The 14,847-nt window shown below is 47.4% G+C and overlaps 1 protein-coding gene across 2 annotated transcripts in view; it reads right to left on the bottom strand.

Moving 5' to 3' along the window:
- The window catches only part of LOC147701861 (uncharacterized), a 750,024-nt gene that overhangs the window by 650,689 nt on the left and 84,488 nt on the right, over positions 1-14,847 (bottom strand). The gene's annotated exons all lie outside the window — the stretch shown is intronic.

Genomic DNA, 14,847 nt, shown 5'->3' with positions numbered 1-14,847 from the left:
ACCGAAGCGGACCTTGGCGCCTGCCCCCTGGTACAATTCCTTAACCCCTTCCACGCTCATGACGAGCTGGGCTCGTCATGGCGTAGCCTCCTCGCACGCTGATGACGAGCCCAGCTCGTCACGTAAAGTGCGTTTTTGAATATCTCAGCGCAGGAGCAGAATTCTGCCAGCGCGGATGCGGTTAATAAAATTTATACGGCAGGGATCAATACCTAGATCGGTTAAAGTTTCCCACAACATTTCGTGGCGGACGCAGTTGAAGGCCGAGCTTAGGTCCACGAAAGTCATGAATAACTTATCTTCTTTTGCGACCATATATTTACCAATAATGATAGCTAGGTTTAAACCTTGCTCTACTGTGCCCGGGCCTTCTTTAAACCCATATTGGTATTTAGAGAGCACCCCCGAATCCGCTGCCCACTGCTGAAGCCTATTTAAGATGACCCTCCCGGCCACTTTCATTAAAGAGTCCAATAATGAAATTGGCCTGTAACATTTGGGGTCCTGGTGATCCCCTTTTTTAAAGATGGGGATCACTATTGCTTCCTGCCATGTTATAAAACCGGTCTTGTTGGAGCTGTTTAGTACCCGAGTCAGGAGAGGGGCCCATAATTTGGCTTCTGATTTATAAATGTCCACTGGGACACCATCAGTTACTAAGTTCTCTTTCTTGCTGACAAAAACACATTATGACCAGGAATGTATGCAACCAATTACAGCTCAAGAACATAAGCCACAGTAAGACCATTAAAAACATCATCATGAGTGTTCCCTTAATCATTACAGTGACAGATTCAGCTTGAAACTTTCAAATGAATGCAATGATCGGGTTACATGAAAATCTCACATTCCTTGCAATATAAGAATGCTCAACTAGTTCCCTAATTAAATGAAATTTAAGTTTTGAACAGACAAAACCTCAATGTTTACAATTACACAACATAAGGTTAATTAAGACAGCGTTGAGGGTGTACATGTTCAGTATTGAATATTATAGTCGATAGGAAACCTGATGCTCCACAAAAAAACAAATGTACAATATTTCTATATTAGAGTGAATTTATCACTCGTTTACTGTGGAGTTTCACAATGTTATGTTGTGAGAAGCTGGGTTTCTGGTGCAGTAACCCCCTCCCCCACGTTTTGCCAGACTACTGATGCCCTTCGACTTGATGTGTCCTGGGTCCCTGCAATCAGGTTCCCAGGGCCTGTGTACTTTCCCCAAATCTAACCCAAACCCAATTGTCATCTCTGGTCATAGGTCATCCCCTAGTAAATGGTAACAGGTACCCAGGGCACTGTGACCAGGGAAGGCCTTCAAGGGCTGCAGCACTTATTGTGCCACCATTAAAGGCCCTGTACCAACACACCTACACACACACACATCCCCCTCCCCGCTTTACAGGCTGCCTGTCTTGGTACAGAACAAAGTGAAGTCGACATGGCACACCTGTGTGTCATGCCTACAACCCACTGCCCTGACATAAATCAGTCACCCATCCAGCTGGGTGCACTTTGCCGGTGGCAAGGTTACAGATGCATGAGCCTTGTACCACTACAGTGTCTAAGTCCATTCTTAGACATTGTAAGTGCAGTGCTGCCATTAAGAGTGAAGGACAGAAGTCCGAATTTTCCCCTTGCTGCGGGCCTAGGCACACAAATATAATTGTTACATGATGTATCTATATATTTAGTTTATTTAGATGGGAAATACATCGATTGGTTAATTTTGCATAATAGCACACATCTTCATGTATGTATCATGGTAGAATAGTTAGAGCCAAACTGATGCCATTTTGTGGACTTAGCTCGACTCTCGGTTCGGAAAACGTATCTTTATGTTTAGTAGTCAAGACCCCTGCGTGTGACTTATAGACAGGCAGCCGAGGAAGGGTTGCTTCTTCCCTCGTTAGGATCGTCAAGGTTGCAAGTGGGTGCGAGCCTGATAAGTACATTCTTGGAGGCACCATGCGAGCCCTCCCGGACGGTAGGCAGAAGGGAGTCAACTTCTTTGACCTTGCTATAATGAACAGAGCTATTCTGATGCGGATGTGTGTGCCATAGATGGTCTTTCCTATGAAACCACCTACACCAACTTTTATTTTTCCTTTCTTGGGTAACGGTTTGAGAATGTAACAGTATATATGCAAGCTATTGAGTAGGTGCCAGCCGTCTTCTCTGCGAGCCTCGAGGGGTGAGGTCGAGAGAGGCTCCTCTGTCAGAGTCATCGTTAATAAATGATTGAACCTTCTTCACTGACAACTGACTGATTATTGGTAATTGGTATTGGGAGCTATTGGTAGGTATAGCTCAATAGGTTATTTAGGTACATCAGTTGGCGACTCCGCGTTGGGGTCGTCCCCCGTAATCGGGAAAGAAAGGGACAATAAGAGGGAGATCTTTGGTCGGGGGGTGGACTGACCGGAGTTCGGGGGTTGCTCTGCTCTCACGATCAGAGAGCCTCAGCTGCTAGTGGCCCCACGCCAGAGTCCTACGGGCGTAACCCAGGAGCTGACCGTATTGGTCATCAGGAGTTGGCAGTGGAGAATTCGCAATCAAACCTGAGTGCACCAGGCAAGTGATTTGTCTTGTGTTGGATACACCTCGGAAGGGGGTGTTCTTTTGGTGTTTTTGAATTTTTGGATTTGGTGGTTGGTAAGCCATGGAGAACTTATGTGGAGGTCTGACGGGGGAGTATTGATACTGCATGGGTGGATGCTCCTATTTGGATTTGTTTGGTTACAATAGAGATATAGACCAGACGCCTTGGTGTGACTTGTGATAGTATACACCCGGCCGGACTGCTCTCGGAAACGCCGGCAGTTGTACTTTGGTAACCCTCGGACAGATCTGGAGCAACGCTAAGATAGCGGGCTGAGCCAGAATAGTTCGAGAGGCGAACCAGGAAGGATGTCGGATGATCTGTGGTTGAAAACCTGAGTGGCTATCTCTAGGTAGTCGATGGATGCGACTATCTGATCTTGGTTCTAGTCAGTAAAAATTGGAATTAAGTTCTCCGCGAGCAGGAGTCGACGGGCTCTTCTTCTCTTTGTTTGGAACGACATGTCAATTTGAATCAGGTTTTTATTTTTGTTTTCTCGTTTATGTTTATGTCGTTTGTGAATGTGTTTCTTGTGAACAAATGAAGAATTTTGTATGAACATGGCGATGTATGAGAGAGAGTTGTTGTGAATGGTTCAGAAATTGTGAGTAGGAATTAAGAACAATGCCGTGCTTTAGTAAATTATGTTTTGGATGGGTTTGCCGAAAAGGCACACGATTGGATGAAAGTCAGCCAGCTCCTCCTGAGAGACGCCCTAGTCATGATATGTATTGTAAGCACGGAATTACTCCACTTCTGTTTAACACATTGTGGCACAAATACACGAAGGACAATGTGGAATTACAATGGCCACTGACGGGATCTTTTAATGAGAAAAAGATCCAGTATTTACAAGATCGATTGTTCTCTAAACAAAGTAGACAGGCAATGTTTGATACACTAAATATGTGGCAGAAAGAAGCGAAGCAAAACGTAGACGCATTAGATCGGAAAAATTACAGAAAATTAAAGCAGGACAAACTATTACCCAGAAAGCCATTGCTTATGATAAAACTCAGACTGAGCAAAATATTGACTGTATGAATCGACAATTTAGACCACAGACAGATAAAAGTTATGTCACTCGGACTGAAGCAGAAGATGTAATAGAAGAATTATTGGATGTTCGACCCCCTCCGTCGTATGCCCCTCAGCGTGTGTATCCTGCTGTTCCTTTAGATTTGGCTTCTGCCCCGCCGGCTCAAATTCCTGCTACAGCGGTTTCTCCTGTCCTTTTAGGGACCACTAAAGTCCCTTCTACCTCAGTAAGGGAGACAGCTACATTGATCCCGGATATACAGCCTCCAATAGGGGTTCCTCATGCGATTCTTTCGGTTCAGAGCCCTGGATGGACCTCTCAATCTTCTGGCACGATACCTGGATCAGCGGAATTGACCCCTTCCAGGGATTTCGGGGACTTAGGTAGTCGAAGGCTTTTTACGAGAGCATCAGCAGGGCAGGATGAGAAAGAACTAATAGCTGAACAGGCAGTTAAATGGATGCCAAACGATCTATATACAGTGGCTGATATCTGGAGTACTATGAGGGATTTTGAGCCGGTCATGCAGCAGCATGCTTTGTATCAAATGTCTTGTTATATCAATGTATGGGAACAGTGTTTTCGTGATGGGCTAGCTCCTCAGATATTATATGATATTTCAGACAGAGTTCATAAATTTGAGCTAAGCACCGAAGAAGTATATAAGAATGTAGAAATTGTGGTAAAATACCGAGGTAGGGTATTTCTGAAATGCCCAAATTGGGACTCCCAGCATCCAATGTGAGAGGTACACCCCATTTATCATCCTGACATACCAGAGATACGAAACAGTCCATGTGGTGTAGGCCGCACGGCGTAGATAGGCCCAGCGGCCCGCGTCGATTAACCGGAATCAAGGTGATGGCGTCGAAAGTTGTATAGTCGACGTCGATATTGTTTTTCGGAAGTTTTTGCGCTTTGAAGTTGCTGGGAAAGTTTTTCTAGCCGGAGCGGAGAAACTTTCATCCGAACCCAGTGGCGGAAAAAAACAATTTACGGATGGAGCCGATGCCCATGCGCAGTATTGTCCAAGGGAGGAGTCACCTATATCGTGACTACAAAGACTTCTCCAAGAAGACAACAACCTGCAATAATCCGAGCCTAACACCAGGTGTACGATCTGCAGCTCATATGCCTCGAACAATAACTTTTTAGTCGGATTTTCAGGAGTTCCGGTGGTAAGCCCCATATCCAAGCGGATTCCCTTTACTATAGGGCCAGTTACAATTGATTCCCTATTTTTATTGACCTCGCATTGTGGAGAAAACTTATTGGGATTGGATATGTTGAAGAAATTAAATGCACAAATCTACTGTTCCCCTGATGGTGTCTATTTAACTATACGTTCTCCTAGTAAAAATGTCAAGCAGTGCTTCGCTAAAAATGAACCTCTTCCGCCCGAGCAAGCAGCTGTCCCTTCTTCACTATGGGCTACTGGAGACGCAGATGTCAGTTAGTTGGACATTCCTCCTGTCCATATAACTCTAAAACAAGGTGTGAAGTTGCCACGTCTACCACAATATAAGATTTCGCCGGCAGGTGAACGTGCCTTACAAGATTTGGTCGATAAGGGTATAGTGGAAGAAACTGCGGCCAATGTCTGTAATAGCCCTATTCTTCCGATTTCGAAAAAGGCCCCTATTGATGGAGCATCAGAGGATATTGATAAATATCATTTTGTAATGGACTTACGGGAGGTCAATAAGACTGTAATTCCTCAATATCCAGTGGTGTCAGACATCACTACTATTCTCACTATGATTCCCCCGACGGCGAAGTATTTCTCGGTTATTGATTTAAAGAATGCTTTCTTTAGCATTCCGATTCATCCTGATAGCCGGCAGATTTTTGTATTCTCGTTATCTAGTCGCAGCTTCAGATTTTGTCGAGCCCCCCTAAGGCTATACTGAAAGTCCAAATATATATATATAGTAAGGCTCTTAAAGCTGTTCTAGACGATTTGACTTTGCCCTCTGGAAATGTCCTCATTCAATATGTGGATGATTTCCAAATACTGAGAAGGGCTGTAAAGACGCCACTGTTAAGATTGTTGCAGCATTTGGCGGCCAAAAGGTAATAAGGTGTCTCTCGAAATTTCAATATTGTCGACAGGAGGTGACCTATATTGGTCATCTACTGTCGAAAGAGGGGATGCGCTTAACCCCTGAGCGTGTTACTACCATTTCTAACATGTCTGTACCTTGTACTCAGCGTGATGTTGGTGCTTTTCTTGGCATTACTTACTACTGTCTCCAATGAATTCCTAATTTTTCTCTTCTTGCTAAAGCTTTGTTGTATTTAACCACTAAAGATGTGCACAAGCTCAAAACATTAATTAATTTGTTCTGCACCAGTCTTGGGTACTCCTGATTACCGAAAACCTTTTGTGCTCTATGTACACGAGGTAGACGGTTGCTCGCTTTCAGTGTTGACACAAGGAGTTGGTGGTAAGCAGAGACCTTGTGCTTATTTTTCTGCCGTATTGGATAATGTTGCCAGAGCGCTTCCCATCTGTCTGAGAACCACTGCCACTGTTGCGGTGCCCATCCGACAGTCGGAAGGGCTAGTTCTAAATTCTGATCTCAGTAATTTTGCTGTATGCTGTGGATGCATTATTAAATAAGACAAAAACACAGCATCTTACAAATGCGCGCCTTACTGGATATGAACTGACTGTTTGCCCCGCATATTACGATTAAACGATGTGCCATTCTGAACCCTGCCACATTACTACCCCTCCCTTCGGACGAAGGTAAAAATGATGTACATGATTGTATATTTCGGACCGAAGAAGAGACGAAGGGCTGGATTGACCTCACAGACATTCCTTTATCTGACCCACAAGGGGAATTGTATGTGTATGGCTCCTGTTTCAAGTTAGAAGATGGCACAACGACAGCTGCTTTTGCAATCACCACTTTAAAAACAGTAGTTGAAACCTCTCGAGTACCCTATCAATCAGCACAAGCCGCTGAACTAGTGGCATTATTACAAGCCTGTGAATTGAGCGAAGGACTGAAGGTCAATATTTATACAGACTTCCAATACGCCTTTGGCATGGCCCATAGTTTCGAGCAGCTGTGGAAGGAAAGAGGTTTCCTCACCTCACATGGTCAGAGAATACAGCACAGCCCCTTCATTTTAAGATTGTTAGCAGCTCTGACATTACCAGAAAAGGTGGCCATAATAAAGTGTAGTGCTCATAAGGCAGTGGTAGATGATGTGGGGGAAGGAAATGCTTTTACTGATCAGGTTGCTAAAGAAACAGCTCAGTCTAAAATGACTATGTTTGTAACCACCTCTGCTAGATGGGTGGAAGAATCTGAGTTGTTTAATAGTACCATGGAAGCGGGGTTCAAGAGATACAAAAAGAAGTTATCCCTGTTGAATTAGCTCATTGGGAACAGGAAGTGGGAAGGTTGGATGAGAATAACTGTTGGGTTGATGTGACAGATAAGCAAAGATGGCTATTACCGAATGCCTTAGTTCAGGTTGTTGTAACCATGGCTCATGGCCCGGCCCAAATTGGAGCGAAAGGTATTTGTGTATTTAGATCCTGTCTGGAACAATCCAAATATTCAGAAAACAGCTGTTCATTTAGTCTGATATTGTATGATCTGTTTGCAACACAACCCAGGAGGGAGGGAAAATGTCCTTAAGCTTTGCACCTCCGACCCTGCCTTTTGAAGTGAAGTAAGGGCTAGAAGAAAGGGTGACGGTTAGAGCGGCAGACCCTGATGCAGAGGTCTGGCCCGGGACCAGGGTTCAATTCCCGCCTCAGCGGGTCTTGGGCTCAATTTCCTCGGACCTGATAATTCTCGCCTCTGTGCCTATTCTAATCATGGGTCCCACTCTGCAACTCTGGGCAATAGCTTGTTTAATCTCCACAACGGCCCAAACAGCGCTGGGATGCCTGGCTTCAGGAGTGGACATTTTTCAAAGGGAAAAGCCAGGAAGGGTTCCACAGCGGTATGCATTACAGCGCCAGGACACCCCAGTTGGGGTATTCGTGCGCTTTACAAGTACAAATTACATTAAATCCCCCACTGGCAACAGCGTGGGTTTAATGTGCTGAGAAGTTTGATACCAAAATTCTCAGTTTTCAGTGAAGCCATTATAGTGCTGTGGTCCTTAGAAATGTGGCTGCACCTAGTTTGTCTATCAATTCATTTGCTCTTAGTATGGGGTGATCATCTTGGGGTTTGTCTTGGTGACAGAGTTGAGCCCTCTATAGTCCACTCAATCTCATTTCCCTCTTTCTACCCTGTGGATGAGGTTTGGGGACTAGAACCACTGGGCTGGCCAAGGGGCTCTCAGAGGGTTCAATAACCCCTAACTCCAGTATCTTGCCAACATCAGCTCTGATGCTTTCCTTGACTTGATCAGACTGGCAATAGATTTTGTTTTTGACAGGTGAACTGTCACCAGTGTCCTAATCATGGGTACACCAGTTTGTCTGACCAGGGCTCAAGGAAAAGAGCTTTCCATACTGCTGAAAGACTTGTTTGCAATCAGTCTGCTGTTGTGAAGAGAGGGTGTCTGAAAAGACAACTCCATCCACCGGCCCGTCTTTTGGGCTGTATAAGAGGTGGTCAGGGAGAGGTTCACTTGATCTCCTGATCCTCATCGGTCACCATCAAGGCTGACATCATGGAAAAGCTTAAGGCGGTTCACATGGATCACCCTTTTGGGTGTCCTGCTTGTGCCCAGGTCATCCAAGTAGGTGACCTCACTTATTTTCAGGTGGTCCTGGAGAGCCCTTGGTGCCACTGGCTCCAAAGCACACACCTTTTGCCTTGGTTGAAATTCTACCAGTACAGCTTTTTGGTCATACCAGCGCTTGTGAAGCTTCTGGCTGGCCTCAAGATTCTAGTACGCTTTTTCGATGAACTCAGCCATTGTGGACCTTAGGTCAAGCACATAGTGCACAATATCTTGTTTGGGTTCTTGGAGAGGCTTCTCCCAACCCTTTTTAACAAGACGAGTGGTCCCCTCACAGGATGGACAAACAGAAGTTCAAAGAGGGCGGGGTTGGAAGGTTGGGGGGGAAGCCCTACTCCCTTCTAAGGCATCGCTCTGTAAGCAAAAAGCAAGCATGGTAAGAGGACATCCCATCTCCTTTTGAGTTTTCAGGGAGTCCAAAATCATGCCTGTCAATGTCTTGTGAATCTCTCAACAAGGCCACTGGTTTGTGGGTGATAGGGTGTAGTAAGCCTGTACTGCACTCCGCACTCTTTCCACATGTGTTTGAGGTAACCAGGCATGACGTTGGAACCTCTGTCTGAAACCTCCTCCTTAGGAAACCCTACCCTGATGAAAACATCAATGAGTGATTTGGCTACTGCAGGAGCCCTCATGCTACGATGGCAGTGAGGTGCATCTGTATGCTTGAGTAGTTGATGTTGTTGTCCAGGAGGTAAGTTAGATATGTGATTAACGTCTCCTGTGTGTTGATTGAACTCATTTGATTGGTAGAGGCGCACCAGTTGGTATATCGCTTCCACTTTGCTGCATAGTATTTTCTTTTTGACTGTTTACTCGCCTCCTTTAGATTTCCATTGTTCGTAGAGGCAGATTGAGGTGACCAAGTACTATTTATTCAGGTGCCAAGCTGCTAGATGTAGCGTTGCTGGTTCCAGGTGAAAGACCTGGCCTTGTTACATTTTTAACAGATCTTTGCTTGCTTTGAGTTTGACCATTTCCCCTCTGGATAGTTCCAGTAGGGTTGAGTACCATGTTTGCATTGGACATGGAGGGCAATGAGAATCCGGTCTGTTCCTGGTAATTTTGCCTTTTCGAATACCCTTTGTATTGGGGGGTATTGGTGGAAAGGCGTAAGCAAAGGCCTCTGACCAGTTGAGTGAAAGTGCATTCCCCCTTGAGAGATCGTGTGGAAACCTCGAAGAAAAGAATGAATAGTTTCTTACCTGTGTGTAGTTTTGCAGCTTGAAGATCTTTCTGGATTCACTATGCTGTGCATTATTCCGCGATCTGGTGGTTGGGTCCGGATTCGTAGTCTTTTTTCTCTCTTTTTTTTTTTTGTAGCCCAGGTGGACGTCGACGTCCCACCATTTGGTGCACCTTCGTGATGTCGGCACGCTTCCTGCGGAAGCTCCCACCCTTGGGCGCCATCTTCGGATTCTTTTTTCTTTTCTTTTGTCTCTGTGGTGAATCCATGGCTATATGTATTAAACTTTCCTTCCACGTAAAGTTCTTCACGTATATTGTCTTGTTAAACGTTCCTATCTTACTCTATGTCCTTCCACCTTCTCCAGCCTCATCTTTCTGGCGGAGGTGGGTGGGTTCGCTAGTGATTCCAGAAAGATCTTCAATCTGCAAAACTACACCGACAGGTAAGAAACTATTAGTTTTGCAGCGTGAATCTTTCTGGATTCACTATGCTGTGCATAGATTTCGTAGCGGTTTTGTCACTCATGTGGCGGCTGGGTGGAAGATGAGCGTTGGTTGTTAAAGATATGTTGAAGCACTCTTTGGCCCACTTGTGCTTCCTTGTTCATCTGCACATCTACGCAATAGTGATTAGTGAAAGTGTGCACTGAAGCCCATGTTGCCGCCAGGCATATGTCTTAGATGGGCGTGTTTGCCAGGAAGGCGATCGTTGCCCCTTTCTTTCTGGTTGAGTGGGCTCGTGGCCCCTCAGTGAGCTCTTCACCTGCTTGCTTGTGGCAGAGTTGTATTGTCTTGGCAATCCATCTTGCTATGGTGTTCTTAGTCACTGGTCTACCCAGGAAACTCCTTGCGAAGGACACAAAGAATTGTTTCGTCTTCCTGTGTTCTTTCGTCCTTTCTATATAGTGCATTACTGCCCGCCTTGCGTCCAGAGTGTGGAGCGCCCTCTCCGCGCTTGACGTGGGCTTCTGGAAGAAGCTAGGTATCTGAATACTCTGGTTCATGTGGAATTTAGACACTACCTTGGGCATGAAATGCGGGTCTGTCCTCATCACGACCCTGTCACTGTGTATTTGTATGTACGGTTTTGCAGCGTCAAAGCTTGTAGCTCGCTTACTCTGCGTAGCGATGTTATTGCTACTAGAAAGGCTGTCTTCATTGTCAGCATTTGTAGTGATGCCTTATGGATGGGTTCAAACGGTGGCTTCATGAGTTCTGTCAGTACCACGTTTAAGTTCCATGCCGGAGGCGGCATCCTCTTGGGTGGCGCTATTCTCTTCGCTCCTTCCAAGAACCTTTTAACTACTCTGGAAGTGAAGAAACTTCTCCCTGTTTCTCCTCTTGTGTATGCCACAATCGCCGCCAGGTGAACCCTCAGCGAGGACGAGCTTAGTTTAGCTTTGATCAGGTGCGTGAGGTATCCAAGTACTGTAGACTCTCTCGTCAGTTTCTTCTGCAAGTTCTTCCTATGGCACCACTGCGTGAACCTCTTCCATTTCTCCCCATAGCACTTCCGCGTGCTGGGTCTCCTTGCTTCTCTCAGCACCCGAAGTGTGCTCTCCGGAAGTTTTAGATGTGCGAACTCTAAGTACTCAGGAGCCACGCTGACAGGCTGAGGCTTTCTGGTTCTGGGTGTAGAACTTGTCCCCCTTCCATGGAAAGAAGGTCTCTTCTTTTTGGGAACTTGTGTGCTCTGCCCTGCGACATCTCCATAATCTGAGAGTACCATGTCTGCCTCGCCCATTGGGGAGCCACCAGGATGAGAGTCATGTTGCTCGACCTGCACTTGTTCAGGACTCTGGGGGTCAGTGGCGTCGGTGGAAAAGCGTAGGCACATTTCTTTGACCAGCTTATCCATAGGGCATTCCCATGGGACATCGGTTCCTGTTCCCTCGATGCAAAGTGTTGGCATTTTGCATTCTGGCGTGTTGCAAACAAGTCTATTGTTGGTGTGCCCCACCTCCTGAACAGTTTCTGTCTCCTGGCTGTTCAGCTCCCATTCGTGGGACACCGACGCTTGCCTGCTGAGCCAATCCGCGTCCACATTGTCCTTCCCTGGCAGGTGTATGGCAAGCAGGTCTATCCTGAGTGGGATCGCCCATCTCCATATTTCTTGAGCCAAGCTCGACAGGGGGAATGACTGAGTCCCCCCTTGCTTGTTGATGTAAAACATCTTTGTGGTGTTGTCTGTATCATCACCCTTTTGTTGTAAAGGTGTTTTTGGAAGGCCTTGAGGGCCAGCAACACTGTTTTCAGTTCCAGGTAGTTGATGTGCTTGACTGCATCTCCTGGGTTCCACAGACCCCTCACTCTGAGCCTGTCCATGTGTGCACCCCATCCTTTCTGGGATGCGTCTGTGGTGATGGTCACAGTTGGGTCCGGTGGCGTTAAAGGTTTCCCCATTGTTATATTCTCCTTCGTCCACCATTTCATCTCCTCCTGCACATTGTGCGTAACAACCACTAGATCTTCCCAACTCCCTTCTGCTTGTGACCATAGTTGTTGCAGCCACTCCTGTAGTGGTCTCATCTTTAGACGAATATTGGGGACCAGGTGGATGCACAACGCCATCATCCCCAAGATCTTGCTCACCGTCCTCACTGTCAGAACTTGCCCCCTCTGGTAGTGACGTTTCTCCCTCAGCAGGCTGAGTGTTCTCTTCTCGCTGGGTGTTACTCTGCATTCGACCGTGTTTATCAGGGCTCCCAGGAAGATTTTCACCTGTTCTGGGGCCATGGAGCACTTTCTCCAGTGGATGGAGAAGTCCAGGTTCGTGAGCGTTCTTGTGACCTGTTTTGCGTGAACTTTGCACCTTGTGTAAGAGCTTGCTTTCACGAGCCAGTCGTCCAGGTAGGGGTAGACATGTATACCCTCCCTTCGTAGGTGTGCGGCCACCGCCGCGAGGCATTTGGTAAAGACCCTTGGCGCTGACTTGAGTCCGAAAGCCAGGGTTGTGAACTGGTAGTGGTCTTCGTTCACCTTGAATCTTAACATGTGTTTGTGTTTCCTGTTCATGGGGATGTGCAGGTATGCGTCTTTTAGGTCTATGGTGGACAAGTAGCCCCTTATTTGTGGGATGACCTCTTGCAGGGAAGTCATCTTGAACTTTTGAGTTTTTACGTAGGTGTTCAGGAACCGTAGGTCCAGGATTGGTCTTAGGCTTTTGTCCACCTTTGGTACTAGGAAGTAGTTTGAGTACACCCCCTTGTTCCCTTCTCTGTGCGGGACTGGTTCTATGGCCTCTGAGGAGCAGTTCTTGAGCTTCCTCTTGGAGCAACTGCAGTTCTTTGCCCTTGTGACCCCTTCTCTTTGGCTTTCTGCTTGGTGAATATCTTTCCAACTTTATGCAGTATCCGTGCTGTATAATGTTTAGTATCCACTTGTCTGTGGTTATTTTTCTCCACTCGTGTAGAAAAAATCTCAACCTTCCCCCTACTGGTGTTGTGTGTTCTTGAGCCGTGTCCGTGTGAGCCTCCCCTTAGCTGTTGGTGCTCTCCCCCCGGAGGGTTTGGGTGGGTGAGCGCCTCCTTCCTCATGGAGTCACTTTTGGGGGGGTTGATCACCGCCTCTCCGTCTCTGGCCCCGTCCGTTTCCTCTCCCTCGAAAGGACTGGCCCCTATTCTGGGAGTTCCAATTCTGCCTCTGTTGACCCTGGTGCCATTGGTTGTCACTCTGTTGACCATGGTGGTGCGACTGTTGCGAATGTGATTGCTGGTTTCCACCTCTACCATTTGGTATCCTTGTGGGGGTGCCCCTCCGCATCCCCCTGAATTGTAGGGCTCCCATCGATTTGGCTGTCTCATTGTCTTTCTTCAGCTGAGCCAGTTTGTCATCCACTGATGCTCCGAACAACGTCTCCCTGTTGAAGGGGGTGTTCAGGATGTTGTTCTGCACTTCTGCCTTGAAGCCTGATATTCTGAGCCAGGCTTGCCTTCTCTCAGTGATACCTATGGCCATCAGCCTGCTTGATGTTTCTGCCCCATCTAGGGCTGTCTTCAGGCATGCGTTCGCTATGTCCTTTCCTCCCTCCACGAGGTGAGCTGCCCTCTGCCTGTACTCCTCAGGCATGTGTTTCAGCAACTGGCTCATCTCATCCCAGTGCTGATATTGGTGTCTATTCAGGAGTGCATTGGAGTTCGCCATCCTCCAAAGCATAGCAGCATTTCTTTCTATTTTTCTTCCAGTGAGGTCCATCCTCCTGCTTTCCTTATCAGGTGGTGGCCCAGATGTGGTTGGCACGTTGGCCCTTCTCCTGGCCGTTGCCGCGATTATAGAGTCAGCTGCCACGGTGCCCGGGATATAAGGGGGGTCCTCGGAGGAGAACTTTTTATTTCTTCTCCGTCCTCGGGGTCACTGATCTGCATGTAGCCGGTTCCTTGAAGGCTTCAGTCCCTTGGGCCGTGACGCTCTTCAGCATGGGCAGGAAACTGCTTTTCGTCTGCGAGGGGAGCAAAGTTTCTAGCAGGAAGTCTGCCTTTGTCTGTTCCTCCTCCAACTTCACATTGTAGACTGCTGCAGCCTTCTTAACGACCTCATAGTAATCCCCGATGTCGTCTGGCGGCGAAGGCCTCGAAGGGTATGTCTCCACAGGTTCCTCGGGGTTATCGGCCTCGAGATACTGCCATTCTTCCTCTAGCGACGCCGAGGATTCTGAGTAGTAGCTCTCGCGGAGGTAATCTCCTTCCGAGCGGTAGAAGTCCTCCTCTTCTCCCTCATCTGTTGGGTTTGGAGTTTTCGGTGGCTCCTCGGCCTCGAAATCCTCCTGCACCTCTACCTCTTCGGCGGTCGCAGCGGTCTTAGAGGGAATCGAGTAGTTCTTTATATTTTTGTCGAAGTCCCTCTTCCTCTAGAGCATACTCTCCATTTCGGCCTCGAGCCTTCTCCTCTTTTTCTCCATCTCTGCCGCTTGCTCGGCGTCGAGCTTTTCGGCTGGTCTTTGACGGTACCTTCGGCGTCGAGGCCATTCTGAGCGTCTTCTCGCTCGTGGGTCCCTTCTCGAGGGTCTGCTTCGACGACCTTTGCTTTTCGCTGGTCTTTGACATCTGGGAGTCCTTTTCGAAGGATCCGCTGGGCCTCTCGGAGGATGCAGCCTCGGACGTCGAAACTTTCGTCGCCGGCGCTCCTTTCGAGGACTTAGCCTCTGTTTTTCGGGGCTCTCCCTCAGGCTTTCTAGGCCCTGTCTGGGTTTTCGGGGTCGTAGACTCTCCTACCTTTTTTGAAGGTCTCACATCGGTCTCTGCGACCGTGAAGTCATCTGGTCCCTCGGCGATGTTCTCCTCTTCGTCGGAGGCACCCA

Source organism: Lissotriton vulgaris, chromosome 7, assembly GCF_964263255.1.
Source record: "Lissotriton vulgaris chromosome 7, aLisVul1.2, whole genome shotgun sequence".
Classification (NCBI taxonomy): Eukaryota; Metazoa; Chordata; class Amphibia; order Caudata; family Salamandridae; genus Lissotriton; species Lissotriton vulgaris.
Note: the sequence above shows the minus strand (reverse complement) of the source record. Positions and strands in the feature narration are given on the sequence as shown.